General features: G+C 32.4%; 2 long non-coding RNA genes across 5 annotated transcripts; one reads left to right on the top strand and one right to left on the bottom strand.

The window, feature by feature from the left end:
* Window positions 1–2,860: 2,860 nt before the first annotated feature.
* LOC146936911 (uncharacterized) lies at window positions 2,861–5,368 on the top strand. 4 transcript variants are annotated; one of them, XR_015030788.1, is made up of 5 exons: window positions 2,861–3,057; window positions 3,164–3,251; window positions 3,360–3,501; window positions 4,295–4,470; window positions 4,998–5,368. It is a non-coding gene; the product is annotated as an uncharacterized LOC146936911 (long non-coding RNA). The 4 variants fall into 4 exon arrangements; XR_015030787.1 differs by having other exon boundaries at window positions 4,273–4,470; XR_015030785.1 differs by having other exon boundaries at window positions 4,270–4,470.
* Window positions 5,369–11,041: 5,673 nt separating this feature from the next.
* On the bottom strand, window positions 11,042–11,443 carry LOC146936910 (uncharacterized). The gene is made up of 2 exons (XR_015033216.1): window positions 11,343–11,443; window positions 11,042–11,236 (listed from the first exon to the last, which is right to left on the bottom strand). It is a non-coding gene; the product is annotated as an uncharacterized LOC146936910 (long non-coding RNA).
* Window positions 11,444–14,154: the final 2,711 nt, after the last annotated feature.

Here is a 14,154-nt window from a genome sequence, read left to right as displayed (position 1 = left end):
TTCGGATCACTATGCCGGTGATTGACACTATTTTGGAGCTGAGGCAATGTGTTTTTCCGTGGACCACATAATTTCTCTGACTTTAAAGCATTTGAGAGAAATCACATAATTTCTTTGGCTTTAAGCATTTGAGAGAAATCACATAATTTCTCTGGCTCTAAGGCATTGAGAGAAATTAAGGACCGACAATGAAAATGATAGTATGGTCGATGATCACGTTGACATATCATTTCTTGCTACACTCTACACAGATGACTAGTCGACGGAATTGGTGATATTTGTAACCATGGAAGGTGTTGTATCAATTAAGGATATAACTACCGCTATGATTCGATATCATACAGTTCTTAGTTGGACGGAGTCTTTATTAAGTGTTGCATCATGGGATCATGTAGTGGCCACGTTAGGAAGTTTGTTATCAGTCCGAGAGTCGTTTTCAAAAATTATTTTTAAATTTTTATTTTCATTTTATTTTTAAAATACACAATTGATTTTGCCCAAGTGGGAGAATGTTAGAATTTCTTCTAATATTTTGTGGGCTACAATCAATTGTTGGTTTTGGTTTTAATAAAAACGGACTGATGTTGTGATCTATTTGATGATGCGTATGCCCTAATAAAAGTGATCAATAGATAATGGGCTTTTTGGACACTTAATCTGATTTGTGTAGAAACATAGTGTAGGCCAAAACACTAGGCCCATGATGGGTGGTACATAGGGTTGCACGGTTATAAATAGAGAGGCACTACACCATTTGTTGTCTCTGGCAACACTTTTTTAGCCAACATGTAAAAATTGTTGCCTAAAAGTCGCTAAGGCAACGTTTTCTGATTGTTGCTAGAAATATTTTCGCAACACCTGGAAAATGTCCCGTAAAATACTTCTGGGGACGTTTTTGGAATGTTACTTTGTTATCTTTTTGGCAACGATTGTTAATTGTCCTCTAAAATACTTCTGGGGACGTTTTTTGAGTGTTACTCTAATATCTCTTTGGCAACAATTGTTAATTGTCCCCTTAGATACTTCTGGGGACATTTTTAATGTATCACTATATTATTTCTTAGAAACTTCTATGTTTGTATGTTGATGATTTGAGTTTTTTTTATGAGTTTGATGGATTCTTAACAAGTTTTTATTTTATTTTATTTATTTGATGAAAACTGATACCGATGTTGATATTTTATAATAAAAATGATTAAATCAGAAGAAGGAAAGACGAAAGTGTTATCTGAAATGAAAAGACACCGTTCATAATTTTCAAACGTTATTGCAATAAAAAGAGTGGAAAGACGGATAAAGATTTTGAGTTGAATTTTTTATAATTCCAATTATACCCTTAAACAAATTTTCCTATACTAATGTTATAATGTTTGTGGTATTAAAAAGGATGTGGATTTATATTATATTTGTTAAATTATTGTTGTTATTGAAAAAGATAAACATGATTTTTTGGGGTTGTTGCGATTTGAAAGTCACAAGTATTTTTATTAATAATTTTAATCAAAATCAAAATTTCATATAAAATACCGTTCATAATTTACATGTGGCAGCGCAATAAAAAGAGCGGAAAGACAGACAAGTGTGTTGGAACAAAATGAGTTTAAACAATGCCTCTTAAAGTTTTGATGATAACAAAGTATTAAAAGATCAATTGGATATACTAATATTTGTTCAAGTGTGCAGGACCATAGACTAAAACTTATGTCTTAAAACAAAGTATTGGTTATGGAAAAACAAATTAGAGCAGAGGAATTTTTCAAGAGAAGCCAAGTTGCAAGTCAAAATCTGAAGAAGTCGGAGTCTAAAGTCTATCCGGAAGCTAAATGTTCAGAGTCTAAAGTTTATCAGAAGTTGAAGGCAGACAATGAAGTCAATAAAACACTAAAATAGCGTCTATTCAGCGGTGGAGCCAGGAATTTTATAGAGTGTGAGCAAAACAATTATCGCAAATATACATGTGACATAATATATATATATATATATACTCATATCGTATTTGTTACATTTTTTTAATATTTAAATTTATTCTTATCTATTTGTTACATGTGCTATTTTTATTGAAAATTAAAGTCATTTTTGGAAAATGAAAAAGTCAACCCAAAAAAGCTAAAAAAGATTATTTTCTTTATATATAGTATAGATAAATAGTCATAAATCGAAATAAAATGGGTTCGTCATTTTGTAAGAAAAATTACAATTTGAAATAAGAGAGATGGAATATAATCTACCAATAGTGTGCTAAATAAAATTATGAGGTAAATGGCCTTTCCGATACCTCTTTACGGTGAATGTTTGAATAATATCAGCATTATCAAGTGACATTTGTTGTGCACGTGTGAAAAATATTTGAGTTTGCCCAATTTTATTTTTTTAAAGTGGGTTAATGTGCTATTGGATTGGACCTAATATAAAGAAAGTATCAATTGATTCCGGGCAAGTGGCCGGAGTCGTCGGGAGGTGTCTCCGCCACTGCGTCTATTAGTGTCGTCGAGATAAGTATATAAAATAGTAATAAATTTTGTTAAGAGAAATAATAATATATATAAAATTTATTTTTTATGGTTATCTATATATACATTTTTTTTAGGGAGGTTATCTATATATACATATATAAACACTTTTTTTTAACGGATATAATAATAAACATAGTTCTTCAAAAAATATTAATAAACTTAGTTATAGACTTATAGTTATCCGTATACACCTATATTACTAAAAAGAAGTTTTTTTTTTTTTTTTTAAGAAAAAAAGAAAGAGAAGTTATTTTATATATATATATATATATATATATATATATATATATATATTAATATATTAATAAAATAAAAGGTCAATAGCTTCTTTTCTTTTCTCGCGTTCAGCTTCTTCTTTTCCCTTCAAATGAACCTGTATCACCACCGCCATCCACCCATTCTCGGCGCAGGTCTGACCATTATGTGTACAGATCGGAAAAAGTAAGGCAGTTTTCTTTACCCTCTCGACGAGAGCTTTCCATTGGTTCAATTAATTTCATAAAAGGAGCAGTTTTTTCGTCGACCCTTTTCTTTCTCCGCCGCGGTAAGGGGATTTTCCGGCCACCATACTTTGTCTTTCTTCTTCTTCTTTTATGTTTCAGTCATATTTTTAACAAATTCCTTCTTTTCACTTCATTTGTTTGTAACAGTACCAATTTGGGAAAACCACCGTTTTGGAGTTTCTCTGCTACCGTGAACACCGTACCGGAGACAATTTGGGGCTGAGATTGAAACAAGGTGAATTAATTTCCTCTTTTTCCTCCTTGAGTTGGCCGAAACATCAAAATTCATTTCCCTAATTTTCTCAATTCTCATGTTTGGTTGAAATTGTTATTTCATGTGGAGTCTTCTCGCCCAAAGAGTGTGTATATATTGAACTATTAAGGGTGGGAATTTTAATGGAGTTGCAGAAGAAGAAAGTGTCGAAGAAGATTAAGAATCAGAGCCTTATGCTAATTATTTAAAACTTTGTCTCAAAATGACTAAGGTATGTTCTCTAGTAAGCTTGAATTTGAATGGTAATTATAAGATAATATTACTAAATTAATAATTAGAATGAGGTGATTAGTAGAATTAATATTTTAGTTTGTTGATGAAGAGGGAATTAATAATGAGATTTGTTTGAACACCTAATGTTACACTAGTTGATTCTTGAATTAATCTTTGAGTTGTCGTGTTCTTTATATTATTGTGTTTTGCCATTTTTGCCAAGAAGAGAATGATAAAGATGATTGTGAGTTAAAGACCAGAGGGAGAGGTCCTTCACATTTATGTCACCATACCTTCGATTTAGGTACCAAATTATATGAATCCTTGTATGTAAAAGTAAAATTATTTATGTTGTGTCTCTTAATTTAGATTAGGAGGAGCATTTATTTTTTTTATCTTTATTAAGTATATGATTAAATGCTTTACGAAAAGCAAATGCATGGAATTTAACAAAGTTGAAACTTTAAAAAGTTGAAATGAGTTGGTTTAGGGACATCATACTTTACACCTTTTGAAACCATGTTTGTATTTTTTTTAAGAAACTATTAAACATAGAATGTTTATCCTATTGACAGTAACATATTTAGAGACATTAACATCACAAAACATGTGTAGCTATGAATGAAATGTGATAGGCACTGCCTCAGTAAAAGTTTTTTATGCATACACCAGTAAGTGTTAACTAGGATTAATTTTTTAGAAATTTTAACTAGAAATTCCTCTTTAAAATAAACAATTATCACTTGTCTATGCTTTAAAATGCAAGAAGGATTAGATGTTGGTTCGCGTAGGAATACTGGTCAAAGTCCTGCTGAAGGATTAGATTTACCTTTTCAAGCTAGATCAAGTGCTAAGTTGAAAAAGACGGTACTGCATCAAATTAAGCAAGAAAAAATTGAAAAGTTGCATGAGAAGCTGCAGGGAAACAATATAGAAATGCCTCAAGAGATTGTAGAAGTTGTAGATGGTAAATCATTTTCTTGTCTCATGATTATGATTTTATAAAATCATTTTCTGTTTGTGTTGCAAAATTTTATGCATATATTTTGTTTTGCTTGTTAATATATATGCAAAAAGGTGTTAGTAGTGACATCACTTGAAATGTAGGCAAGTGTCTGAAATTGTTAACTTGCGTGTGTAGGGTCTAAATTAGTGTTGTGTGAACTTATGATTATGTTCTTTGGCTGAATTTTTTAAGCGTGTCCAAGGTTGGATTTTGATTGTGTTGCAAAATTTTATGCATAAATTTTGTTTCTGCAATTTGTGGTGCTTGTGCATAACATGGCACAAGTTGCAGAAACTTAAAAATGGACTTGTAATGATAGAATAAGGAAGGGAAATGTGTAAAACAAATTTCCTATTTGCGGTTATGTTGAGTGTGTTTTACTTGTTGTTTTGGTTTTTATTTGTGCGAGGTATAACACTTGTTGATGTCCTGATTGTCCTTTGAACCAACAATATCTATGGTTGATGTATTTTGTTGTTCTTATGCAGCAAGGTATCGATGAAGATGTTAAAAAGGATGACATAGATGAGGAATTGTAAGAGGAAGACGTAAATGATGAATTTCTCGAGGGAAACATAGGTGATGAATTTAAAGAGGATGATATAGATGATACGAGGACGTCCTAGATGATGAAATTCAAGAGGATGACATCGATGATGAATTTGAAGTGGATGATTTGGATGATGAATTCCAAGATAAACTTGAAACTTGAATAAGTTGGATGGTGTTATTTTGCTAGGCTCATACTTCGAAGCATTAAACTTAATAAGTAATGTTCGACATTTTGATTACTCTTATGTGTTGAATTAATGTTTGAACTATTTTATTATATTACATCTTTTGTGGATGTATTGCTAAATTCGATCTTGTTATGAGTTATAATTGACAATTTAAATATTACCTTTAAGCTATAGTTACATTTCAAAAATAATTGGAAAATTGTAATATTTTACGAGAATACTCTAAAAATGTTGCCTGTAAGCTATGGGGACGTTTTTATGTCTTCTTACTGATTCACATTTAAGGCAACAATTATTAATTGTCGCATCCTATGGCAACAGTTAAAAACGTCCCCTTAGATTCCCCGAAAAATCGTCCCCTATTCCTAGGGTTTAGGGGACGTTTCAAAAAAGTGTGCCCAACGATCATGAAAAAACGTCCCCATAGACTATAGGCGACGCTCGCATAGGAGACCCCTGAAAAACGTCCCCTATACTTTTAGGCAACGTTTTTCATAGTTCTGGCAACATTTTTCAATTGTTGCTATAAAGGATAAATGGTGTAGTGAGGCTAGGTCCCCTTTGCCATCACTCTGACTATTCTGCTCATTAGTGGTTTGCCCCATTGAAAACCCTAAGTTTGGAGCATGTGAAAGGCGAATGAAGACTTTGTCTCAAATCTCGGCGAATCCGGTAATCATCGTTTACAAGTAAGTGTGTTCTAATTTCATATAATAATTCGATCATGTTGATTTAATTCTTACAGGATTAACCTATTCATGCTTACATATTTACCTCGGAACCTTGATCGATCCGATTAATGGTAAAGTCTTACTTGTTCATGCTAGTACTTGATCATGGTGGAGAAATTAATTAATCAAACCACATCTTAACATGCTTGCTATCTTATTCTTAATCATGTGCGAAGATAACATGCTTCGCGTCTTATCACCTAGGAATTCGTGCTAACGAGCTAGTTCTCGACGACTACGTCGAGGCTCTAGTTTTCCCTTGCTTCATGAATATCTTGCTACCCGATTCATGACTTGTTCTCTCATATGCCATGCCTTACTAACATGCTTAATACTTGCTTCATTTCATCATAATCTTGCTTTCATTAATCATCATTTAGGTCCTTGGTTTGAGGGGTTTACTTTTATAAAAGACTGCACGAGAAAACCCGGAACGAAAATATCGAAATTGTCTGAAACGAGCAAGCAACACCAGAGGGCATTACTTGCTCGCCTAGGCGAGTAACATTACTGGGGAGGCGAGCAGAACCCCCAGTTCGGCCTTCTAGCTCGCTGTGGCGAGTATTAGCTCGCCGTGGCGAGTAGTGACAGTCCAGAACCCCTAAAAATGGTATTTTTGACCCAAAAACCTCAAACCAAGTGTCTCTAAGTGTTAAGGAACATATTTGATCATAGGAAACTTGTAAAACATTCATTTGGCAAGTATTAACATGTATAGCATGCATGGCACAAAAAGGGGTAATTTTATTCATACATAAAACCTAGAATTGATCATAGTTTCATACTTTCTAATAAGGACATAATCATAATCCCAAAGGGTGGGAAAATTAACTATGGAACTCACCTAGCAAGTTTCTTGTGACATTTCCAAGCTTCCAATCCCAAGCATCAAAACCCTAACTTGATTCTCTTGCAATCTTAGTCCATGCCATTCAAACTTGTCATCCTTTTCTTGCAAACCATGACACCTTATCAAGCTCAAAACCATGCTCCAAACATCACCCTCAAACCACATACTCACATCTTAAACTCAAGAGGAACTCTTTGTGAGAAAGAGTAGTGAAATCATCAATTCCAACCTCATACTACTTCCTTGATCTTGTTAAGTCCATAACATATACTAGCTCAAGCTTCAAACATAACCCTCACTCAACACCAATCAAACCCTAACTTCTTGAATCCATTCTTGAGAGGAGAAGAAGAGAAATCAACAAAATACATGCTTCCCTTAAGCTTAAAAGATCATGAGGAAACATAAACTATAAGCTTGCCATGATTAGGAGAAGATTTGGAAGGTTTAATGGAGAGGGATGAGAGGGAGAGTGGCGTGAGAGATAGAGAGAAGGAAGAGGAAAATGTTTTCCAACAATGAAGAGAGAGAAGTGGATAAGGGAAATGAGATATTTTTGGGTAAAACCAAATAAATATCCTTCCCACATAAAATTACCATTTTACCCTTGGCTTAAGCGTTTTTAAAACGACCCTGATACTTTTCCCGTAAAAAGCTGACATCTTATAAAATATTTTCCATTAACTTACTTTTCCATAAATTATTTCCTCTGGCACGATTAACGGGTAATATACCTGATGCTGACAGGCGGGATATTACATCCAATTTCTCATCTTCTTGCGAATCAACGAACACACAGTCGTCTTCTTTGACGATGTTGCAGCAAGGATCGACAATTACGCAAGAAATCTCACCAATCTTGATGGAGAATCCATCGAATTTTGGTTCGATTGAAGGAGTAGAAATCGGAACAATTGAAGATTCGAAACTACCGAAAAGGATGCGAGAAGCTGAAGTTTCCTTGATCACACAAGCAGAAGCTGCGTCATCGGAGTCTTCAACTACATCAATGTCAGAATCGGAAGCGGAAGCGGAAGCATCATCATCTTCCTCCCTTGGGTATTGCTCTGATACCATGTAATGAATCGTAGAATCATAGGGGTGAAGACCATAGATGTAAGCGAGATAGCAAGCATAAGAGTACTCACGAGGGAGATACTCAAAGAAACTCATTAGAGAATGAATAGATTGATAAAAGATGAATATGAGTATAATGGTGAGAGCTATTTATAGAGGTGAGTTAGTGTAACTAACTCCTAACTAACTTGCTTGCTCTCCAAGCTATCTAGATAACTTGCTCTCCAAGTTATCTTCTCACTATATTCTAATAACTCTCAATGAAATTAATTGGTGGGTGAAGTGTTTATTAATTTATTCTTCTTGTAAAGGGTGCCATCGTCGATGTATCTCAAAATCCTAGTTCATTTTACTCCGAATTTGTTGAAGATGTTCCTTGCATTTTCTTTGGATTCCGGTAGCTTGTTTGTGGCTTGGAGCGAGATCCTTCGATGTGTAGCCTTTTATTCCGTGGGCAGCTCCAATGGTCAATCTCCTATATTTATTTGTTGGAGTTTTGGTGTGTTTGTACTTGTGAAGTTCTCCTCTATCTGTAGCTGGTATTATGTTTGTTATGTTTCTTTCTTCATAGGATTTGGCCTGATGAGTTGATCAACTTTCTGTTTCTGCTGCCGTTTTTGTATCAGCCTGCCAGCATATCTTGTGCTTCCAGGTTTTGTACATTATCATTTTTGAATAAAATTTTCTTTCTTTTGCCTCTTCAAAAAAATAAATAAATAAATAAAACTTAGTTATGACTTTTTGTTTGTTGAGGGAATCAACTATCGAGAGATGTACGGTGAGCGCAAACATGTAAGAGGAAGGAAAAAGTTTAATTTTTTGATAATGAACTTTTTGAGTGGGTTCAAGTCCTGTCAATGAGTAAAAAGTTAACATAACAATTAATATACTAACATTTGTTATTAAAAAAATACATATACTTTTGTTGGTCCAAATATCTCTTATATATATATGTCCAAATGCATATGGAGTAGTTTACTAGATGCGTGTATATTTCACTTAATAAAAACTACGATTTATATTTTCTCTTAATATATAATAAATAAATAAAAATATCAAAACTCACATTATAGTAATAGTAGTAGAATTTTTTTATAAATAACAATTGTACCGTAAAACAGAGCAGAGCGGAGCCGAATGATACAAAATGGAGTGGAGTGGAACGGAACGGAGAATTCATTCCGTTGTTTTGATATTTTATAAAGTGACAGAATAATGTTCCATCCCATTGTTTGAAAAATGGACGGAAAGGATCAAGTTATTACATTTGAATTCCATTTTTACCCTTCATTATAATAATAGTAGTAGAATTTTTTTATAAATAACAATTGTACCGTAAAACAGAGTAGAGCGGAGCCGAATGATACAAAATGGAATGGAGTGGAACGGAACGGAGAATTCATTCCGTCGTTTTGATATTTTATAAAGTGACAGAATAATGTTCCATCCCATTGTTTGAAAAATGGACGGAAAGGATCAAGTTATTACATTTGAATTCCATTTTTACCCTTCATGGGTAATTAATCATTGATATATATATATATATATATATATATATATATATATATATTATGTAAAATTCTTATATAAAACAAATTATTACTAAAATCTCATCATCTTATATTTTATAATATTTGAGGACTTGCAAAACAAAAAGAGAACAAATTAATTTTTTTACTAAACGCATATGCATAGGTGATTTTTTTGTTCTAATTAACAAATGAATAAATTGAAATTAATCTCAGACATTCAAGAAAGGAATGTAATATCTCAGCTCAACATGCCTTGCGAAGCATAAACATTTAAGCGATATCATCAGGTCAATATGTCGAGTAGGCATGACAACAAAACCCATACCTGCAGGTACCCGCCTGAATCAAACCTAATTTGACGGGTTTTCCCCTCTTTGACTGGGTTTGGATTTTCCCTGATTTCAAAACACAAGTACGGGATGGGTAATGGGGATATATGTACCCACCCCGAACTCATACCCAAACCCGTTCCAAATGTTGAAAATCAACTTATTACCCTTTTTTTATAAATAGAAACTCAAACTCTAAATCATTTCACTTACATAGTTAGAGTCTCAGTCTATCAGTTGACACTTATTTATCATAGTTCTCTCTTTTATCCTTCCATATCTCACAATCTCGGCCTCTCTCTTCTCCATCACCATAGCCATCGATCATCATCGTCTCTTTGCTGGATAATGCATTACAACATTGCGCTCGAGACTGAAAAATACTTTTATTTTTATAAAAATAATAATATCCACTATGAGGATGGGGATGGGGCGGGGATACACGAACCCGTTGAGGACGGGGATGGGATTCAATTTCTCATCCCAGTTGCGTATGGATATGGTAACGGGTAAGTATATGAGAGTAGGGTATGGGGACGGGGAAGGTAAAACCCGTCCCCACCCCGCCCTATTGTCATGCCTAATGTCGAGAACCTTTTTTTTACTCAATTGAAAACAAACTAATTGAAAGGAATATTAATATTGCTGGAAAATGGAAAGATCATAAAGAGAATACAGATAAAAAGAAAGCTTCAGATCTCAACTAGAAAACAAACTTTTCAAATTAAAATATGTATACATGGTGAAATATTTTAATCAAAAAAGCTTGAAGTGGATTGTATTTGAGAGAAATAGGAAATAAACAATGATAAAATAAAGATAGGGATAAAGTGTTATATTTAAATTATAAAGTTTCATTTCATTGCATACACCCTAAATTGGGAGGAATAAAAAATTGAAGGATTGGAGAAAATAGGATGGGATGGAATGTGTTCCATTCATTTATTCATTTTTTGCAAATCGAAACAATGGAATATAATAACTTACCATTTCAATCCATTGGTTATCACCAATCCAAACATTTATCAAACTTTTACAAGAATGATCAATATATTTTTTTATTTTGATATCAATATATTTAAAAAGGTTTATCTAACTTTTATAAGATGATATTTTAATATAAAAGACATTGTTCTTAGTTATGAATATTATTATTTTTATATATTATTTATGATTACTGCATCACAATATTCAATTAATTTTACACCTCTTTTTAAGGTGATCTTATTTTTGCATCACATGATATTACAAGGTCACACTTTTACTAGTGAGATGATACCTCAATGACCATTCTTATTTATCTAGCGTATATAACAATTTCCTTGTGGCATTAGGCCAGAAATTTTATTAGCAGAAATGGATGACTTAAAACACCAACACCGCCCGTTACTTTTACTGCAACATCCATGTGTGTTAGGAGGACATCCAGGTTGACAGTCTGAATTATATCTACAAGCAATGCACATATCTACATATACAAACAATGCATGAGGACATATAAGATTAATATGTTGTATGTAAAAAGTGAAAGATTTAAACAATGCATGAGGACAATTTGATAATTGATTTCAAACCTGATGCAAGGATGAAGAATGCCAATGAAAATATCATTGTGACAACAGTTATCCTTTTAGTGTCCATTTTGTACATAGAACATATATTATTTTGTTTCTTCAGGAAAACATACATACAATATTCTATAGATGTCGATTATTTATACATGCATATGGTGATACTACACCTTGACCATATTAATTATTTCAAATATAAATACTATATTTAAAAATAACATTTAATTATATGAGACAAAAATAGTATATTATATTTTATATTTATCTATAATTTGTCTTTTTTTTTTGAAATACTATAATTTGTCTTTCTATATGGTGAGACTTCACCTTGACCATATTTCTTAGAAGATGTAACACCCTCAAACCCCACATATAATATCTAAGAACAATGCTATATCTTTAGAAAAAAAAACATCAAGAATTCTTCAAGAATAAAGAGCAACCAATCACAATGCACTATTTGCCACAATTCAAGGAGGTGTGGCTGAAAAATAGGAAGTAGACAAATAAATCATGCAATTAAAACTTGACACATGTGTCTTGAAAAATTCTTGATGTTATTTTTCTAGATAAATATCATTTTCCAATATTTAATAACAAAATCAACAGATAATCACAAATGTTCAAGATGTTACGTCATCATTAATCCAAAATATACATATCTATACCTATTAATAAAGGCAAAACATTATTTTGGTGTAGCCTTTTTTTTAAAATCCCAAAATGCCCTTTTCGGTTAATTTTTTTTGTCCACATTTTAACTTTCAACCAAATACTTTAAGAGATTAATGCCGGTTAGTTCCCATTATCTTCTCATCCCACACTTATTAATTCTACCATTTTTCCATGAAAACATGTTCTTTCCATTGATATTTTTGATCTTTCCATTAATATTAAGAATGGAGCATCTGTGATTTCAGCAGTTACGCCTTTAATCCATGGGTTTCAAATACCTTTCAGCGGTTACCTCTCTCTCTCTCTCTCTCTCTCTCTCTCTCTCTCTCTCTCTCTCTCTCTCTCTCTCTCTCTCTCTCCTCTATCACTATGTAAACCTATTTTTCATTCCCTTTTTATTCTTCTTCTCTGCCCGGATCCTTCATTGTTACTCTTTTCTATCAATTGGTTTTTATTCTTTATTTCATTTTTGTTTTTATTACTTCTTGCTTATGACTTTTACTCTTTCTGTAACAAAAAAAAAAAAGAGTTCTAATCATTTACAGGGTGTAGAGAAAGGGACTGTTTTTGAATGTTCTATTTCATTTTGAATGTTTTACCATTTATTATATTTGCTGTTCTCTTATTTTTTGTCGTATTGTAGCATGTATTTCATGTCTGTGACTTTTATGTTCCCACAACAAATATATTAGAAAGAAATGTTTGCTTCTCTTTAGTTTCTTATCTCACGGTTTGTTTCTATAAAATTATACACTGTCTATTGTGCAATATATGACTTGGTTTCTTATTTTGGTTACATATTCATAACGAGTTTTACAGAAAAACCAAGTATTAAGGAACTCCATGATAAAAGTGTGCATATATTTATCCAATTCTACCCTTAAATGTCATGTTATTCTTCCACTTGATTTATTTTTTCCAATTATTCTTCCAATTGATGGTGTACCCTTTATATCATTTAATAATTGCTCATACATATAATTGTGCACAAAAATACAATAAAAAGGATATATTTGAGACGTCATGAGGTAGAAAAGATGAAAGGAAAAACGTCAAAGAGAAGTTGAGAGAGAACATCATCCATCCTATATTGCTTATTGTTTATGATTTTTTGCTTCTATCCAAGTTTTACCACCTTTTTTATAAGGATGGGGAGGGGATACCCGAACTCGTCGAGGACGGGGATGGGATTCGCTCATCCCGCCGGCTGGGTATGAGTATGGTAACAGGTAAGTATATGAGAGTAGGTATGGGGACGGGGAAGGTAAAACCTGTCCCCCACCCCGCATCATTGCCATGCCTAATGTCGAGAACGTTTTTCTTACTCAATTAAATACAAACTAATTGAAAGGAATATTAATATTGCTGGAAAATGGAATGATCATAAAGAGAATACAGATAAAAAGAAAGCTTCAGATCTCAACTAGAAAACAAACTTTTCAAATTAAAATATGTACATGGTGAAATATTTTAATATAAAAATTGAAGTGAATTGTATTTGAGAAAAATAGGAAATAAACAATGATAAAATAAAGATAAGGATAAAGAGTAATATTTAAATTATAAAGTTTCATTTTAGTGCATACGCCTTAAATTGGGAGGAATAAAAAATTGAAGGATTGGATAAAATGGGATGGGATGGAATGTGTTCCATTCATTATGTTACATTCCACTTTATTCATTTTTTTGCAAATCGAAACAATGGAATATAATAACTTATCATTTCATTCCATTGGTTATCACCAATCCAAACATTTATCAAACTTTTACAAGAATGACCAATATATTTTTTTATTTTGATATCAATATATTTAAAAAGGTTTATCTAACTTTTATAAGATGATATTTTAATATAAAAGACATTGTTCTTAGTTATGAATATTATTATTTTTATATATTATTTATTATAACTGCATCACAATATTCAATTAATTTTACACCTCTTTTTAAGGTGATCTTATTTTTGCATCACTTGATATTACAAGGTCACACTTTTACTAGTGAGATGACACCTGAATGACCAATCTTATGTATCTAGCGTATAAAACAATTTCCTTGTGGTATTAGGCCAGGAATTTTATTAGCAGAAATGGGTGAATTAAAACACCAACACCGCCCGCGAATACAACATCCATGTGTG

This window comes from Medicago sativa, chromosome 3 (genome assembly GCF_051527215.1).
Source record: "Medicago sativa cultivar Bolivia chromosome 3, Bolivia_mono, whole genome shotgun sequence".
Classification (NCBI taxonomy): Eukaryota; Viridiplantae; Streptophyta; class Magnoliopsida; order Fabales; family Fabaceae; genus Medicago; species Medicago sativa.
Note: the sequence above shows the minus strand (reverse complement) of the source record. Positions and strands in the feature narration are given on the sequence as shown.